The sequence below is a fragment of the Xiphophorus hellerii genome, chromosome 20, assembly GCF_003331165.1.
Source record: "Xiphophorus hellerii strain 12219 chromosome 20, Xiphophorus_hellerii-4.1, whole genome shotgun sequence".
In the NCBI taxonomy this organism is placed as follows: domain Eukaryota; kingdom Metazoa; phylum Chordata; class Actinopteri; order Cyprinodontiformes; family Poeciliidae; genus Xiphophorus; species Xiphophorus hellerii.
The window spans coordinates 23,969,003-23,988,829 of NC_045691.1; the positions used below are offsets into that span (position 1 = coordinate 23,969,003).

At 39.7% G+C, this 19,827-nt stretch overlaps 1 long non-coding RNA gene across 1 annotated transcript; it reads left to right on the top strand.

Annotated features, from left to right (window-relative positions):
* Positions 1–1,056: 1,056 nt before the first annotated feature.
* LOC116710056 (uncharacterized) lies at positions 1,057–12,647 on the top strand. Its single transcript, XR_004337030.1, has 3 exons — positions 1,057–1,067; positions 3,158–3,160; positions 12,520–12,647. It is a non-coding gene; the product is annotated as an uncharacterized LOC116710056 (long non-coding RNA).
* Positions 12,648–19,827: the final 7,180 nt, after the last annotated feature.

Consider the following 19,827-nt stretch of genomic DNA (forward strand, 5'->3'; position numbering starts at 1 on the left):
AGTTAAGAATGACCCCGCGGTTCAAAGGTGTGCTGCATGTGTTTTGTTGTTTACAAGTCCTGCAAAATGATTTGTAACTCTTGATTTTAAATCAGAGAAGGAAATTCATCCTGATGTTAAAAACTTTTTTTTCTCTCTATTCATTCCATAAACATCAAGTCTTTTCCTTATGGTGCAAGATGTTCAAACTGTCATTCAAACCCTCCTGTTTAGATTCACATTACATGGGTCTTAATCAGCCCCAACTCCCCTTCGCCTCTACTTTGTCCAAAATTTTTGCTACTGGACTCGTCACAGGCAGAAAAGGCATTACGTGGATCAGGTTTCAGCTTCTCTCTGGTGGTTGCCCATGAAATGTTGAGTTATTTTAAGATCCTTGCGTTGGTCTATAAAAAATTGCATAAATATTTGTTGAGCATTCGTTTAACGTGTCAAAAATAAAAGTGATCATAGTAGAAAACAAAAAAAAATGACATGTTTCTGCAGAGTCCAGATGCACAATATTTTAACACTCAAGCCTTGCGGGCCAAATGTGGCCCGCCAAACAATTTTGTGTGGCCCTGTAGAACCTTCGAGATCACACCTACGTGCTTTAATATTATTTTATCCATCAAATCACATCAGTTTCATCTGAACTGTGCCAAATTACATTCAAGGCAAAAATATGCTTTAACATTTAACTTTAAGAAAATCTAAGCAATGCAGATATTTTAATTGATATTTTAACAGTTTGTTAACAGATATGGTGGTTCTTTGATTTTTTTTATTTTTATTTTATTTTTTGAGTTTTGAATCATTTATTTTATTGCATAAAATATTTAAAAGTATATTTTAAAAAAAAGCTGGGAACAAATTGTAACCGATTGCTAATAACTGAATTTCAGTGATATATATATTTATATACATATAATATCGATATACAGTATATATATAAGTGTGTGTGTATGTGAGCCTTTGTGTGGATTAGTGTGTGTCTGTGTTTACTGCTGTGAGGTCCGGCGCTGGCTGACTGATGCCTACCTTGGTCGAACACCGTAGTTAACACAGTCACTCTGTCTCCACAGTGGGTGGAGTTGCCAGACTACATAACTTGGGCCCTGCAGCCCACTGTAATTACCCTTATTGAAGCTGTCACTCAATGAGCCGCCCTGATCTGGTCCCAGAGCGACCCGGTGTGAACATCAAGGAGAAGGGGCCCATGGGCCAGGCCCCAGGGCCCAGCAATGTGAAGAGCAGCTATCTGTTACCGCTTAGATAATGCTCTTGACTGTCCCTTCGGTTTTCAGCCATGCTTCCCTTTCGTAGCCTTTTCTCATCCTTTCCCCTTTAAGCCCAGAGATGTGTTTTGACAAACTGATTGTTCTCTTGCATGACGTGATGTAATGAGGGACACATGTTAGGTGCAAGGGGGGGGGAGAGAGAGAGACGAGAATTAAAGTCACATCAAAGAGAGGAAAATCAGATCTCAGGCAGGACCCAAACTGTAGAGAAAAAAAAGAGGACAATCAGGACTTTTAAACGTGTTTACACATCCTAATGAACATGTTTTCAATTGGGGGAAATGTGTGGCTCAGACACATGGTTATGCCGCAGCGTGGATTTGATAAAGATAAACCAAATAAACCTCGCTGTGTCCATAGCTATAAAGGTGTTTACAGTTTTGTGTTTCTGTTCTATTGACAAGTGACTTTCCAGTTCTGCCATGGGTTTATTAATGCTCCACGAGAAAACAAAAAGATCCGTAACTTTCCATGACACTTGTTTTCCCACAAGTTCCAAAGCATGAGCGGAGTTTAAGCTGCATCAAAATATCCTTGGGGGAGACGCTGCAGTAGCGTCTTAATTTCAGAGTGACCTCCTGATTATTCCAGATGCAACAATCTGCGTGGAACATGAACTGTTTATCCTGCGTCTGCTTTTCACAAAGAGAACGGTGTTGTTTTTATTGATCCCTATTAGTATTGTGCCATTCCCACTTTCACACTTATTTAATCACTTGACTTGTAAAAAGCCGTCAGACACACTGATCATGTAACACCCACAAACTCAAACCCTTGTTGGATTCTTAGGTGAGAGAGTATTATTTGAAAAATAAAAATCAGAAAATGTGCTTTGGACGCTCAGTTCTGTGAGTCTAGAAACTGAAACCTTCGCCCTTTCTTCTTCTTCATCATCATATTAGTTTTGAGAAAGCTTCTCCACTGCATTCTGATGTGGTCTTTGACTGGGCCATTTTAACACATTATTACCGATTTAAATTGTAGTTCTAGCTCTATATGTAATGCTCATACATCATCATGAACATGACTCTGCCACCACAGTGCTTCACTTTGAGGATGGTGTTTCCAGGTCTTAGTTTCCTGCTACTTGTAGCATTTTCCATCTAAAAATAAGTTCAAATGTTCATTTAATCTGTTCGGAGCATCTCTAACCACATATTTACTCTGTCCCCTACACAGCTTTCTTTATTAAACTCGAGATTTGTTCATTGCAGGACTAAATAATTACTTAAATCAATTTTTCCTCCTCAGCTGTGGATCCTGGGCCTCTTGTTTGCTTCTCAGATTAATACTCTCCTCTCCCAACTTGCCAGCATGTGCAAGCGTGCTCATGTGTTCGTAGGTTTTCAATTAAACAACATTGCATCTGGATGGTGAGCAATACTCAGTGAAATGTCCAAATATACTGAAATTGAATCATAAAAAAGTGCAAGAAGTCAAAAACAATCGGGATTAAAAGCGAATTTATTTATCTGCTGCATGCGCTAAGCAAAAGGAGGCGCCATCATAAATAACACACACATTTTCAATTGTTTTTTAGCTCTTTTTAGATATATACATGATAATACAAGAGTCTTGAATGTGTTTGCAGGTACATTCAACCAGTGTGTCTGTTCACCTCCACTTCAGTAAAGTTTCTAAACAAGATATTTTGATTTAAATGCAATCGAAATGTTACATTTCCAAGACCCAAGGGAGCAGTAGCACCATTTGGCAGCAACCAAACTGCTTTGCTACCCTGTCTTTTCAAATCAGCAGCTGTTTTGACTGCCTACCCCAAAAAAACAGACATTATGCTAAATTGGAATTTGACTTAATGATTGTCATTAAAGAGATACAGCAATTCACAACTGATGGTTTCATGATGACTGAAGTAGTGCGTTTTATTTAGCCATGTAATTAAAAAAATATATATATATATGAGTTTTTTCATGTCATATTCAAACTCCTTGATCAGAATTGTCTTTAAACATCTGAAATAACATATGACAATATATACAACCATAGCTAAAGAGGGAAGCTGTGCTGCAAGCAGTTGTGAACCAAACTGGCGGCCCATCCTGCAGAGCGGTCCAGTCTGAAATGGGCTGGCGTGGGCGGCTCATTCCACAGTGGAGCCAGAGTTGTTTAGAGGCCCTGTTGTGTCTGGAGCCTCTCAGGTCACTTTAATATCAGCCCAGGGCCTGAATCGGCCCCCATGTAGCTTCACCAATTACAGGAGGATCCCTCTCATCCTTCTTCTTCCTCCTCATCATGTTTCTCCTCGTCTGCCACTTTGTTGTGTCTACTAAACTGTGGTCCTCTACCTTCCTCTGCCTCCAGATCCCTTTGTAATTCCCTGTAATAGTTCATCTAACGTAAAACACGAGGAAAGTGATGCTGTGCAAGAACTATTTTACCCAAAAGCACAACTTACCTCACGTCTAAGCAATGCATCTTCTCAGCCTTCGTTGGCGACTTGATTGAGAGCAGTTGACCCACATATCATGAACTTTTCTGAGCTGTCTCTCCCTTAACTCAGTGTTTACTGTATCGCTGTTCTTCCCATAAACTCAGTTCCTGTGTGTGTGTATTCGGGTCTAATCGTTCTCGAGTCATCCCCGTGAGCTTGCGTGTATACAGTAATGCTTTCAGGGGATTAGGTCCTGCGTTGGATCTTTTAACTTCAGTCAGCGCTGCATCCTGATATCCTGGTGTGACTGGTTTGAGGGGGTAATTCACTCCACCAGAAATGCAGCCCTTTTAGAGGTTCCACATGTGCCTTGGCACCAGACAGAAGAGGGGCTGGTAGTGCTTCGTTAATAGAGGCAACATTCCTGCAGTGTTGTCAGGCAGTTTTATTAGCATTAGCTTTGCCCACAGGCTGTCAATTATACCTCATTTAGAGTCTGAAGCCTCCCCTTGGCTGTCAGAGAGCATATTGCTAACCACTAACTGCTTAATTATCAAATCAATAAAGACAATCTGGCAATACAAACTAATTGATCCACAAACCTAAATCACTGAATGTACTGGCAGCATCGTTTAAATCTATAAAATGCACAAACTGCCTTCGAAAGAGATTTTAAGACCAAGTTTGTGTTTTCCATGTGCGTTTTTGAAGAGACGGAATGACAATTTTTTCTTGCACATTTTCATCCTTGGAAAAAACGTCTCCTTTAATCCCCCAGCTGCTCCCAGGGTGGACTCATTTGGGGGCGAACTCCACCTAATACCTCTAAATCCTCCGTAATCGACATGTCAAATTTACTTGAAAAAAGAAAAGAAAAGAAAAGTTATTCCCCAGAGACTGACAAAACACAGCAAGATGATTCAGCAGGTAGAAAATGAAAAGCAGACTGACGGTCCCAGCAGGCATTTACCCCACCTCGGGTTTGATCTTCCCGGGTCAGGCGCGGCCACGACACTGCCGGGCTCCTGGCTGTTTTGATCTGAGTCTGTTGACAGGGTCAGCTGTAACACTCCAAGAGGTTGTCATGACTGACTGCAAAGAGCTTCTGGCTCATCTGTGCAATCATTTGTCTGCGTGTCATGTTGATGTTGACATCTGCTTGAAAAGGGGCCAAAAATCATTATGAGTTTAAACTGAAAATGCGGCTTGAAATTCGGTTCTCTGACTCGCCTTCAAATAGCTTCTCCGTGCATATTAACACAAGTCACGCTAATAAATACCTGGAATTTTTATATCATATTTAAAGCAATAAAACAAGTTCATTGATAGTTTATCTTTTACGTTTTCCTTTCCCAACATTGGGGAATTTGCTTTTGTAACCAGTCCCTTGTGACTCATTAATGTTGCTTTCTCTGGCCGTCTGGACGTGATTTGTTTGCACCAGTAAAAGCGCAGAGGAATTGCTTGTTTTAATGACCATGTTATCCACCATGGAAGCATGAAATTTAATGTATTTTTTTCCACTGAAACCTCCAACATCACCACAGGGTGAGATCTTGAAAAGGAATTACAATTAATTAGAAATGCATGTCATTGTTTGTGTCTGTGATTGAATATTTGGCTTCGATTAAACAAGCTGGTGTGGGTTTGGTCCGCAAGATTTCCTAGTGGGTTTATCACCACCTCTTTCTAATAATCCTTGTGATAACTTGACTAATTGTTGAAGGGCACTTGTCATCCATCAGATTTTGTAACAAAAACTTGTAAATCTTAAAACTAGGGAACAAAACTATATTATAACACCTGGATTTCAAAACAATTAAGTAATGTTGAATCGCACTTTTTGAAATCATGAACAGTTTGAGTTACATACAACAAAACAGCAAGTCACTATCATAAATGGACGATAACATCTGTAATGGTAATATCATTAAGTCTCTCTTTCTAATCACATAATGGACTGGTTTTTTTTTCAGCAAAAAGTGATTTTTAGGGGGACTTTGAATGAATATGTAGCTGTGTAGTGGTAACACGGAAAAAAACAATATAGTGAGCACTTTTCTCTAGATGATCCTCTTTACAGGATCTGCAGAGGTTTAATCTTGACAGCTGTTTATGAGCATGAAGTTTCTCAGATAAGATACTTTCTTTTGCAGTGGTTTTACTTTTTACATGTTCTCTGTCCCTTAGAAACATTTACTCATTTTCCTGTATGTTTAGTTATGGTCAGCTTAAGCAAAGTACAGACTTTGTGGAGAAAAGCTACACTACACTCTATATATAGCTTACATAATGTAAGATATTGTAGGTGCTAATGCCTCGGAAAAACCATGCTGGTCAGAACTGGAGCAGAAATAACCATATCTAGCCGATATTGCAGTAAGACTATGGCTTATGACAGAGTTTTATCACTTAATGTTCAGGAGGAGCGCAGCAGATGTCACAGTCGGACAGGAGAATTGTCCTGTCAGACCGTTAGTTCCCAAAACCACACAAAAACATTCATGACAGCGCACTTTGTACTGGGACCAGACTGGAAAAAGCTCATGGGTCCAAATGATCCCATCTGTTAAGTCTGCAGGAAGGTTAAACCTCCTCAGATCTCCAAGCTACAGCAATCAGAGCATTTCTGCTGACTTCTTACCAATCGCTAGTTAAATAGCAAAGTAATTATCTACTGTACGAACTTGTAGTTGAAATAAAGACTTTCTTTATCTTGGATGGATATTGAGTTGCACTGATTCCACAAATTTGAACCTTTTAAATGAAACATTGACATTTTCAGCTGCATTTTTCCCGGCTTTGTGCTCAATTTTCCTTTGCTTCCCTGTCGGTCACAGTCACTATTGTGACCGACAAACCTGAACACAGTTCAAGAGGAGAAATAATAAAGCAATGATCCGTGTGGTGCAAGTGGCAGTCAAAGGACGACCACAGCAAGAAGCAAAGACTCATCTTGCTGAAACATGCAAGTAACTGACATGTCAACAGCATGACAGGAAGTCCTCACTCTCTTATTTCTCGGTTGTTGGCCTTCTTTCCTCATGAAGCTGAGACGTGAAGAGTGAATGAAGAGCACTGCTGCCATCCTGCTGCAGATCAAATACAGACTGGGCGGCATGGGGGCGACATCAGTCAAAACAGAACCTGATCTCGGGGGCAATTACTAGTGTTTGCTTAATCTTTGGAACGTGCAGTCGAGAACCGGGGTCAATGACGCTGCTTGACTCTCCCTTTTAAACCAGGGCAGGAGTGGGGATCATTCCTCATTAGGACTTCCCAGTTTGGTGTGAGATTTGGAGGAGGTTTCAAGGGGGAGTGTCTGCACTAAAAGAGGATTTTATCTGTCCCCTTCATGTCAGGAAGACAACAACACTGTTCCTTTGTAAAATAGTAAATGGTTCATGTTTAAAAAAGAAACAGAAACAAAGTAAATGGGATTGACATATTAACTCATTTTAAACGTTACACAGCTTCTGTGTTGATGTTCAACGTCTTTGTTTTGGATCTCTGGCACCCTTTAACAGTTTTTTTATCATTGACCCACTGGCTCTATTTTCTTAACGATTTCGTTACCTGTTTGTTACCTCAGCTTCAATCAAAGCTATTTGAAACCTCAACCACCCACAGGCATTGTGCAATTAAAACATTGCGAGACCTGTTTTTTTCTTTCTTTCCTTTTTAACACCAGCCCACATTTAGATCACAGCATTGAGAGCCCTTGAGGCCTGTGTAAATTGCTTTATTACACTGATAATGATTTCTAATTACCTGCAGAAGTAATTGCAACAAATTCCACCCAGCCCTGGGGATACTGTGTGGTACTCAGTTAAATGATTGAAGAAGTAAATTTGAAGTTAAAGTTATTCTTACGGTTGCACTTTTCATGATCCAAACTTCTTTTATTGCACAACCACCTGTCAGGATGAAGTGTTGCATTTTCAAACAGCACCAAAATATGACAGCAAACTGAAACTTAAAAATCATCTGCATCTCGATGTTTAGCTGCCATTTTACTACTGATCTTGCATCTTACGTTGTAAAATCTGAACTTTTTATGTATGCATGTCTGAACATAAAGAAACAATGAAGAGAGTTAAGAAAAAAAAAAAACCTTGAAGTTTGCCATTCTGACTTCCAGATTTTTTTTTTCTAACATGAAAACCAGATTTCTTAATGTAAAAGTAATGGGAAAAAAGCAATAAAATTGCTTCAGGTTTAACAAAATTTTCATGTTCAATATTTAATCCATCCATCCATTTTCTTTACACCCTTTCCCTAGTGGGGTCGGGTGGGGTGCTGGTGCCTATCTCCAGCTAACTTTCTGGGCGAGAGGCAGGGTCACCCTGAACAGGTCTTCAATATTTAATATCTTTTGTAATAGAAATTACAAGTATTAGCTTTCTTGTTAAATAAGATTTTATTAAAATGTTAATTAATAGTGTACTCAGACTCTGATCCTAACAAACGAGTTTAGCATTCAACATGGCTGCAAATGAAATGTTCCATAGTCAAAGTTGTAAAGATGGCTTTGTCATCATTTCCAGACAGTTAAGTAAAAAACAAAAAATTAATTATGAGAGTTTTGGATGGGAGCTCTTTTAGATGAATATATTGCTTTTTCATATTTTACATCAAACATAGGCATTCTGTTTAAATAATTTATTATATCTCCAGGTCAGGGATGTGTTTGGCTTGTGCAGTTGTGGGGATGAGCTAGCAGGACAATCCCACTCAAAAGCCATAAGCTTCCCTCTGTCAGGATTGGGTTTTCTCTGTGTGTTTATTTTGAGTCTCCATGTTGTCCTGGCTAGCCCTCAATTGTTCCCAGGTGTGTCTCATTCCGTGATTACCCTCTGTGTATTTAATGCCACCTTATGTCTCTGTGTCTTTGTCGGGTCCTTGTCTTACTTGTCTGTTGTTTCGGGTTCGTCCTGTCGAGTATAATTTGGATTATTGCCAGTTGCTACCCTTGGTGAGCCTTAGCCTTACCGCTCATCCTGTGCTGCCTGGAATTGTGGATTATTTGTTCATGTTCATCATTAAATCATCATTTTCTCAGCCATACTGGGTCCTCAGCATCTGCCTCACCACCCTACAACCGCACCTCATGACACCCTCACCATCTAAGAGGTTTTCACACAGGATTGGTACAAAAATCATCATAATTTACAACCAGCAACCTTTCAGTCTTTAACTAGTTACACAATTTCTTCTCAAGAAAAGTACTCAACAATTCTTTAATCGTATGCTGATGGCCATCCTTGCACTTGTATGTTCAGGGTATGACTCTCTCCTGCTCCACCAGTTAATATGGGCCCCCTGGACAATTCTCTGATTAATGTTCTTTCTGCTCAGTCAAGTTTAGGTGGACAGTTCTCTACCATGTTTCCAGTTGGACCATATTAAGTCCATTCTCAGATGACTGGCTGAAAAATGTTTTGAAATCTAAATTTGTTTCCAAATGTCAGAAGACTGTTGATTTAGTGTGAGTAGCACAAACTCTGCTGTACTATGTGCATAAGCCCCACAAACCAACAGTATTTTAGGGACAGTAAATTTTACAAATTTTCCACTCTTGGTTCCAAGATCAGCAAAACATCAATCTAGAGAACTAAAACTGCTTATCCTAGTGGGATCACTGGTGAGGTACTCTGGTCGACATTGGGAAAGAGGACGGTACATCCTAGACAGGTTGCCAGGTTCATCATCAGGCAACACAGAGACGCAAATGGGAAACAACCATTCACACACACAAGAAAAGAAAATACACAAAAACAACTGTGTGAGAAAGACGGAGTATCCGGAAAGAACCCATGCAGAAGGACCCCAGGTAAGATTTGAACCCAGGACCATCTAACACTATATGTGAGCTCACATGTGTCCCATTTGAATGCATTTGCAGTTCAATCACAGATGTACTACCTGTTGCCAAAACTGATTTCAGTTAATCTTGAATTGCTTTTTATTATCACTGTTACTGTTATATATATACCACAAAACATCTACTTGGGACATTGTTTTATAACCTAACCCAGCACTGAACTTTTCTCTTGACTTATCTGCTTTGTTCCTTGCTCTTTACGAAGCTGCTTGTCCACTAATATTCTTCAACATAGCACCTCACCCTGAGAAAACGCGTGGAAGATTTTGTCTGCAATGGGACGGAAAGGGAAACAGTTTTGGGGGTCACATGGACTCTCTTCCAGCTAATGTTGAACAAGAGCAGGCAACTCAGTAAACACAAGGCCAACCCAGAGACCCTCAAGTAAAGGTGTAACCAGAAGCGCCAGACAACCACTGGAACTGAGTTTATTGTTCTTTTTTAAATAACATTGTATTGTAATTGTGTTAATATGACTTGGTCTATTTTTGAAAATAAAATCGACAGAAGAAAATCGACATTTTCTTGTGTACAAAATGGAAATGAAAACAAATAATGAAAAATGGTTTCATCAGAGGATTTTACAAAGTGTTTTAGTTTGTAAAATAGGGAAAAACAACCACGCATACACAAACTTCTGCCGAACATCTTGAAGACAGTTAATATGAAGATAAATGCCATCGCATCAAATTTTCCACAACACAAAATATAATTTGTGGCAGTTTGTGGCTCGTCAGAGAGTTTTGATTGAGTCAGTAAAATGTGGAAACTTAATTTAAGCTGTTGTTAGTATCAGCAGTTCTTTCAGCGTCTCCCTCTCTCTGACACAAACATCTTGTGGTCATGTAGTGTCTAACCCGTGGAATGAGAAGAGGTTTCACGCTGACAGGATGTCACTGCTCAGCGGGAGGCCTCTGACTAGAGAGAGCATCAAAGCACGACTAAATCAGCCTCCTTCCACCGCAACCGCCACATTCTTTCAAGGTGCATATCTGAGGGAAAGTATGTCCTTTGTAGATTTTTATGGCAAAATAAAAACGACTCTTTTAATGTCTTTTGCGATACATTTAAAGCAAAACTGTTTGTCTAAAGACAACAATTTAAAGAAACTTAGGAATTTAAAAAAATAAATAAAAATATTTTGTGAATTGTGTAAATTTTCACTCACAGACCAAAAGCTCCAGCTGTCTTCACTTTGTGCTTTTCCTTTGGCTCTTTTCATTACTTCACCAGCAGCAAAACAAAACCACTATCCTTAAAAAAGTCATATAACACTCAACACACATGCTATGGGGGCATGTTACAAGTTACTTTATACAGTTTGGAGTAGTAAAAGTTGTTATAGGATACTAAAGAGGATAAAACGAGACAATAATTTGACGACAGCTTCAATGGTAGAGGGAAATGGAGAAAATGATAAATGTGGGATTTTAAAACCTGGACGACAGCTTTGGTTTAGACAAACTTGTGAATTCTCAAGTAGTGGCGTAAAGGTGTAACTTCGGTTTTCTTGTTTCTGCTGTGAAAGACTGTCAGGGTAAATCAAAGAAAATGTAGAAAGGATTTTTTTTTTCATTTGATCTAATTGGAGCATACAGATGAAGAGAAGGAAATTTAATCCGACAATAGAGTCAAAATGTTGAGGAAAAGAAATGACAGTCAAAAATGTCAAAGGAATATTTCATGATTGAAATCAAAATGTTGAAAATAAAGAGCAATGCAACCTTAAAGAAGATAAATGCTGTTCGTTCACACAAGATGTCACTACAACAGCTCTTCACTTGGTGTACCGTCATATGATATGACGGTACATATTGCCTCAATATTTAGACATCATTCTGCATATAGTTCGTAAAAAATCCAGACATAACTCTATGTCTAGATAACTTTCAACATTTTATTGAAAAAGTATTTGGAGTTTTTTCCTTTTAGGTTTAATATAAAAATATTAAACTATTTGCTTCACATTTAAATTGTTTTTACACCTGGATGAGAGCGTCAGAGAGGGGACCAAATACCTGTTGCGCTACATGACGGAGGTTTTTTCTGATTTCGTTTTGGACTTATTTGAGAACCTGAAGTACAAATATGGCGACTTAAAAGCCATATTTGGAAACCTGGTTTCTTAGGCCTTTGCCCAGGTTATGGGGATCACTCAGGCAGAGTGTACTCAGGTATTTAACATGCTCTTCCTGAAGCATGTTATATCGGTGACCACGTCTCCTATGGATGAGGAAGAGCCCACAGAGTTTTTTAAGCTGGGTTTAGGGCTCAGTTCTTTGGTGGAACCTGTTATCAGTAATGTTCAAGAACTGATAACGATGAGAAGGAAAATCGAAGAACTGAGAAAGTCCTATGAGGAACAGAGAAAAGACACAATACTACTTTTTGTGAAGTCGATGTGTCAAGGCATCAGGGAGTCCAAGGCATGTTGCTGTATCGAGTATCTGAAAGAGGCATTGGAACAAAATCACTAACACTGAGGGACAGCCAATTGAAATCCAGCAGAAATGGCTGCCAAGCCTGACCAAAAAGGTTTTCAGTGACCCAACTAAAACCTTGGGCTGTTCTGCTGGATGGACTCTGGCTTTCATGGAGCATCAGGTAGTCGACGACATAATCGCGTTGTGTCTTGTAAGTCAGCTGTAAAAGCACCATAAAAAGAGGGGCAATTTTATTACAAGGCTTTTTTTCTGGTGCTGGTAAAATCTTGACACGGTATTTCACTAAATGAAAGCCAATAGTTTCATGCCTCTCTGTGCCTCCTTCGATTCCCACGAAAAGGTCCCTTAGCCCTCCGCTAGTCCTAAGGCTTCCAGCTGGCGCAGTCCCGGTGAGCCAGAGCCTTCAGCATTTATACATTTATAAAAAAATATTTAGAATTACTCTGCCATGTTTTTTACCTATAATTAAATAATTACCTTAGTAATTATTTTAAATCATATTCAATACATTTATAAAAGAGTTGGCAGCACTGTTACCTTGCAGCAAAAAGGCCCTGGGTTCAATACCCAGCCTGGGGTCTTTCTGCATGGAGGTTGCATGTTCTCCTTGTGCATGGTGGGTTCTCTCCGGGTACTCCGGCTTCCTTCCACAGCTCAAAAGCATGACTGTTAGGTTAATTCAACATTTCAGCTCTATGCTTCATATAGACGTTCTACATCTGTACCAATATTTCAATTAATTTTTCAGCATTTTTACCTATTTCTCATCCTTTTGACTTGAATCGTGTCACCAGCAAACAAACAAATACTCCCTCCACTTCATAGCCTTGACGCAGTCCTGCTGAGATTAATCTCTGGACTGCCATTGCCAACATCCCATGAAGGCCCGTGACCCTCTGCGACCCCCTCTCATCTCCAAAGTGCCAACTCAAGCCCGTCTCTATTCCACCAAGCCGGTCACACACCTAAACAGGAGCTGCTTTCACTGCCACTTAATTACACACCATTTTACTCCACAGTTTACCAGTCAAAAAGCAGGGTAGGGGGTGCAGTGTTGGGGGCGGAAGGGGTTCTCAGGGCCCCAGTATCCTTTCCATCAATGTGGGCAGCGCCAACAAAAGCCCCCATGACAGGGGATGAGTAGTTTAATGCAGTGGCCGTGCCTGCCGTTCAAAGTCGGCCCGTTCCTAATTGCCCTCAGAGATGGCAGATAATGGAGAGTCTTTGAAGTGAAAATGGCCCCAAAATGAAGGCTGAAAGGCAGATAGAGGGGGAGGACTGCCTTCAACAAGTGAGTCTGTCCACGAGGAGTGTATTCACCTTGGGGTTTTTTTATTGTTTTTTTTTTGGAAAGGGTGAAGGAGAGAAAGATATGATGAGCTCTGTTGCTTTAGAGGAGTGGGAGACAGGAGTCTGAGACGGACACTCAGCAGGGGTCCTTCTTCATCCGTCCCCCTCCTCTCTGCCCTTTCATCTCCACCATAACCTTCAGGCACCTGACTTGCTGCTCCGCTTTAAGTTTTCCTCCTTCTCCTCGTACTTCCCTTCCTCTCATCCTTTTTATAATGTCCTGTCCTACTTTTGTTCCCCTCCTTCTGCGCTGCTCTGTTTTTGTGACGGACCGACTGACAGTGGCACCGACACTCGGTCTGGCGTCGGTCAGGGTCTTCCCATACCAGCGACATGCTTGGGATTCTTTCAGCTGACTCCAGCAGACTTTCACATGACACTGGGGAGGGGGACACAAAGGACAGACGCACAAAGCTTTTCTCCTTTAACTACATGCTTCTTTTGTCATGCTGTTTGGTTTGATTATCTTCCTTTGTCATTATGGTGAAGTTGTGTCCTTTTCAGCGCTGCCTCATGCAGGTTAAGTTAGTTCACTGTTCAGGAGTGAGATTTGTTTAAAACAGAGAAAAATGAATGGGGTAAATTCCAGCTGGTCAACAGCAAAAATGGAGAACCGGAAGGAGAAAAAAAAATCTCTTCCAGTTGGTAAAAAGTAAACGTTATTTTCCTTACCTTACAGTCCCATTTGATGGAAAATAGAGTAAGATGTAGAATCAAGTCTTAGTTGTGAATTTAATTCTAAATATTTTATATTACTTCTTCACAATAAATACTTAAAAACTTCTTTCTTCTGCCTGCTCAGAGGAGAAGAAAAAAGCAGGTCTCCAGCCACACAGAATTTATTTAAAATAAACTTTGTTATTGCTTCTTTTCTTCTCCTCATCATCATCTGACCCCTGCTTCCCCCCTCCCCCATCTCCTGTCTGTTTGACTTCCACGTTTATGGTCCTTGTCAGCACGTACAGACAAAGCAGACACAAAAATTGCGTCTCTGCAGAGACCCATAGCGGCCCCTAGGGAGCAGGTGATGAAAATCACATCCCACTGACTTTGAGGTCGACAGTACAGAGAAATGATGGGCTTTCCTCTAACATTCCCAGATGGGACTGAATCCATTTTCACATCAAACCTGTATCGGTTCCTAAACATTAACAATTACAGTGGTCTCAACTGTCTCTAGAAATTCTCATCGGTGAGATCAGACGGTTTAAGCTGCATGTCACACGACCTGTCCTTGATACGCAATAAAACACCACAGATGAAACAACCCAGGCTAACTGTAATCTGCCTTTATCAGGCCTCATCAGCCGTCGCGATAGGACTTCCAGCCTTTTGTCTCCGTCTGAAACATGCCGTGGTTTTCGTAAAGCCTGCCATTTCAAAGACGGGAGCCTCTTTTCCTGACAAAGACCAGAGCCAGCAGGGCCCCGCTGAATGACAATACTTTGAAGAATCGGTTGGTATTTACTGCTGAGGAGACTTAGTGCATTAAGCCAAGAGAGGGATTGTTGCTCTGTTTGGCTTTGCTAATTGGCTGGAAGGCAATACGCTGCTGAGGGAGAGCTGGGATCAGAGGAGGAGAAAGGGGTAAAGACCGAACACAGGAATGGAAACAGCAGATTGAAGAGTTCATGGTTGGTTACCGTTCTGAGGCCTGATGAGAACATTAGGATTGTAATGAAATGTCAGACTCTCACAAGTGGTTCAGCCCTGTTTAGTCAGGGCTAAAGTGTATTTCCACATGCTGAATGAGGTCACGACCCACTTTTATCAGTATCCTCGGGGGCAACTATAATATTCACAAAGCATAGTAATCACCACAGAGGCAAACTAGCAGTTTTAGAGTCATCCACAATTCGTTGTGTCCCTTCACAGGCCAGCAGTAGTTTGGTGTGTGGAGTGGCATGATTGTGCCTAACCACAGATACTTGTCGTCTTAGTAATCGAGACAAATTGTGGGAAGGCTTAGCCTTCAGTGTCAACCACAGTCTTTTTTTAATTTATTTTTTATTCCATGCTGAAATAAAATGAGAATGAACAAGGAAAGTGGAAATGGTGAAAAAAATAGGGCTTTTGGGGGGATAAGCAGAACGTAACGGACCATCTCTGTGAGCTGTGAAGAACAAAGGCAAGCCTGTTTGAGAGATACATGAACTCTAAAAGACTCACGCACCCTTGCTAAAATGCCAAGTTTTATTGACGGAAAAAATGAGACCGTGATGGATCATAACACCCAGTTAAAAACTCAGCTGAAAAAAAACAAATCAAACATAGCAAGAACTACAAGGTGCTATTGCTTGAATGCATAAAGTGCCTGAAAAAAAAAAAAAAAAACACGGATTGGATGATAGCCTGGTATTACTTTTACAAAAATCAATCAAGAACAAAATTTGACTTTTTTTGACCCCCCCAAAAAATAATTAATCTTCAAAAACAAAAACCCTTTAATGTAAAACCTGATTTCTACAAAACAATTAAATATAATATTTGACATAAAATAAGAGCACAAGTCTTCACCCCTTTAAATGCAAATGACCTAGTTCAAAAGAGACTCAGTCAATTGGTACTCGTAGTCTTGACTGATTTGTAAAAATCAAAAATCACATTCGTTGAAAAAAACTAAAACATTCAAAGGTTGTGAATACTTTTTGTAGGGAATGTAGTAAACTAAACTAGCAATTTGGTAAAACATATTTTGATCTGTTTTAGCATTTGGTAATCTTTGATAAACGTCTATCAACATGTCACAAGTGGACTTGATAATGTTTGCTCCCTCTATACCACAATGTTTGTGAAGACATTCTTAGTCCACAGACCTGGATTTAGTTTTGGACTCAAAAATGACTCACAAATGTCTGTGTCCCTCTTGTGAGGTCATTCTTTTGAAAATTTTGATTTCTGCTTGGGCAGTAGGGCCCCACTGAACAACAATACTTTGAAGAATTGGTTGGTATTTACTGCTGAGAAGACTTAGTGCATTAAGCCAAGAGAGGGATTGTTGCTCTCTTGGCAACAATCCCTTTTGTTGCCACAAAATGATTGGCAATAATGATTGGCCTTTTTGTTGCCATGAATTGATATTCATTTCATGAATATCAATTTCATGTGATATTGAAACATGAAATTCATCTTCTAGCAAAAGATTTGAAGTTTTTGGACCAAAATGGGCCCCTATTCCACCTAAGGAAAGGTAAGTCCAGAGAATGATGCTGCCACCACCAGTTACGTTTCAGCACCAAACACTTCTTATAGAACTGAGGACCAGAACTTAAGTTTTGTTTCATTTGACCATCCACAAGTTCTCCCACAAGGCATTGCGAGTGTTTGTTCATGCCTGGATGTTTGATTTGCAAGAAAAGGTTTCAGCTGTGGAAATACTGTATGTCCAGTTTTTGTTATGTGCTTTTGTCACATTTTCTCATTGTTTTATATATTTAATCTGTCTTGGTTTATACATAATGCAGATAAAAAAAATTTGTACTCTACTTCTGACTGATACCTTTTGTAAATCCTTTGGTTTAATGTTACCTCTCTGCAAAGCATGTGTATGTTTTTAACTAAAGGATGAAAATGAACAAGTGGCTTGAACAGCATTTTACCAGAGGTGGGTGCACCACCGCATTTATGTTTCTGTGTATTTATTTTATAAATGAACCAAAGGTTGGTTTCAGACTATTTTTTGCCAAAGGAACAGCTCAGACTTTTGAGCTTAACTAAGTGTGTAACATAGAAACCGAGAAAGAGACTAAATCGGAGTGGAGTCAAAATTAATGCAAAAGCCAGAGAGCCGAGTTCTCAAATGAATTCACAGCGAATTTCCGGCCGCAGTGCCATGCCTAAGTCCCCTTGATTATTTTCTGGTTGAAGGAAGTTCTGGATTTCAAAGCTTCCTCCCTGCCTATGCCTGTGATTCAGCCTTGTTAAGGGACCTGCATTTTAGCGAGAGAAGTCTCCAAAAATGAAGATTGACTGTCAGTGACGGTTCTCAGTGTTCCAGCTGGGGTGTGGTAGTGCGGGGCCGCCACTGATGGTAAATGAGCTGGTAGCTGAGTGTGTTTTTGCAATAGAAGGTAAACTTCAAGCTGCTAAATTTGCCTTTAAAAATACATTTTGCATCTGGAATGATTAAGAAAATATAGCTACATTTGAATAATTTGTTAGTGACACAAAACCGATGATTACACAGTAATTTTAAAAAGCCAAAAAAAAAAAATTTTTTTTAAAGTCCTCAGCAAAGCTCAGTTTTCAGGATTCAAAAGTAAAAATAAAAAAAAATCAGATGCAAGACAAAAAGGATCAGGTGCTGAAGCACTATTCATAAAATATTCTAGCTACTTTCTATCTGCAGACCCTGAAACAAGCAGGTAGAACAGTACAGTAGATAAAGAACTGTATTTTTTTTAAAAAGGTAAAAATATTCACATTCAAATAATCATCAGTATACCCTGATTATCCTCATTCACCACTTTCCATAGATCAGATGTCCAAAATGTCCAAAAAGTGTATTTTTTATACCTGTTGTTCTGCTTTTCATAGACAAACTGCACCAGTGTAAAGATTTCAAGTCTTCTTTAAAATTTCTTGATGCTAATCATCAAGGCCTGATAGAAAGCATCTGATACAGACTGTTACTGTGCTCATGGGAAATGTAGGTCTCTAGATTTCCAGGCTGTGTAAAGTCCTACCATCTTAAATCTTCTGTATCCTTTGTGATTCCTTCAAATACTCCCCCGATTCCCCTGGACCTCTGAGCAGTAATATTCCAATTATTGAAAATGTTTTAGACTCTCAGATTTCTGAGGTTTTCCTCGTTGCCGTGAGACAATTGACTTATAGTTTTGTGAAAAGCTTGCTTTTATTTCAAGATCACTTTGAGAAGAAAAAAATGCTTATGGGTTTAACCCCTGCAGAATATACTAAAGAAGAATAAAAGCCATCATGAGAGGGACAGAGTATCTGTTTCACATGGTCCCTGTCACTCCTCCTCTTCTCAATGAGACATGAAAGGGCAAACCTCATAATAAAATGGAATAAACTGTCCCCTCCCGGGTTGAATTATTGCAATTACACATAATTGAGTGTTTGGCGGCAAAACCATTTCCTCCTCAGATCCTGCATGTACTTTCTGAAAATCACAATCACTTTGTTCTTGACTACAGCCACCGGCTGACCTTCTCGAGTTGCAGTCTTACTGGAAGGGCAGTGACAGGAGACAGAATGGGATTTGGGGGGTGGGACGTTATGCTGCATGGTCCCAAGATGGGTTAGACCACATCTTTGCCATATGGTTGCAGTCATCCGTTAGCTTTTCCCTTGATCCTATTTTTTTGCCTTTTTATAAATACATGAAGTCCCGGTCTCAGCCAAAGGCTGGGGCTGAGAACGGCAGAAACCGCTGGAACACAAATTGGTTTCATTTCAGTTTCTCTGAGGAGGCCTGTTTGTGCTGGGGTAAAAATATATGGCTGTACAGTAGTTGTACCTTATGTTGCATAATAACTGCCATTGTTTAAGTTCATGCAAAAAAGAGCAAACGTCCAACTAATAGCTGGCTCACTGACTTGCAGGTGATAGAACAAATTTCAGCATTTTACCTTTGCTGCCTCTTCTTTTTTATTCAGCCTTCTAAGCTGCCCTATTTTGCAAATACATCTATTAATTTTAGGTAATGTGTTAGACTGTCTAACACAGTGATAAAAAAAACAACTAACATGACTTATTCTAAGTAATATACCAGGCTGATTTAATGCTTAACTCTGACAATGTTGCACTTTTTTACATTACAGAGAATAATTGTGAAGTGAAAGGGAAAGGACATATGATTTCTTATTTGTTTGTTTACAAATTGAAATTTGGACAGTGGGATATGCACCTGAGTCAATGTTTTATAGAACTATTTTTCTCTGCAATTACAGCAGCAAAACTTTTGGGGTCCGTATCTACCCACATGAAGAGAAAGAGTCATAATTTGTTTATGAAAGGACCCAAATGCAGAGTTCTACAGAACTTTGTACGTTTTACTAAGTAAAAAACTTGCAAAGTAATAGCGGAGACCAGATTACTGTAGCGTCGTATGCAATAACAAGAAGACAATAGTAAGATCCAGCAAAGAGTGACTGAAGGTGAGAGCTGAAATACTGGGAACTTGATTACCAGATGAGAAGCAGATGGCTGATTGCATCGGTTTCAGGTGTGAGGAGTAGAGAGCACACAGACAGGCTGAGGGAGGCTGCATTAATCAATAGCTTAAAAATGCGCAAAGAATAAATTTATAAGTACAAATAGCAAACTAAATACCAAAGGATGAACTGGATCATAGCAGAAATAAATGACCAGGGAAATAATCAAAGTACCAAAATGGTTGAAAACCAAAACCCAAACACCCTAGAATCGTGACAAACGGTCAGTCTTTCTCAACTCTGTCAGACTGGCAGATATGTCTGTCAACATACATTTTCAAGACATATTTCAGATTTA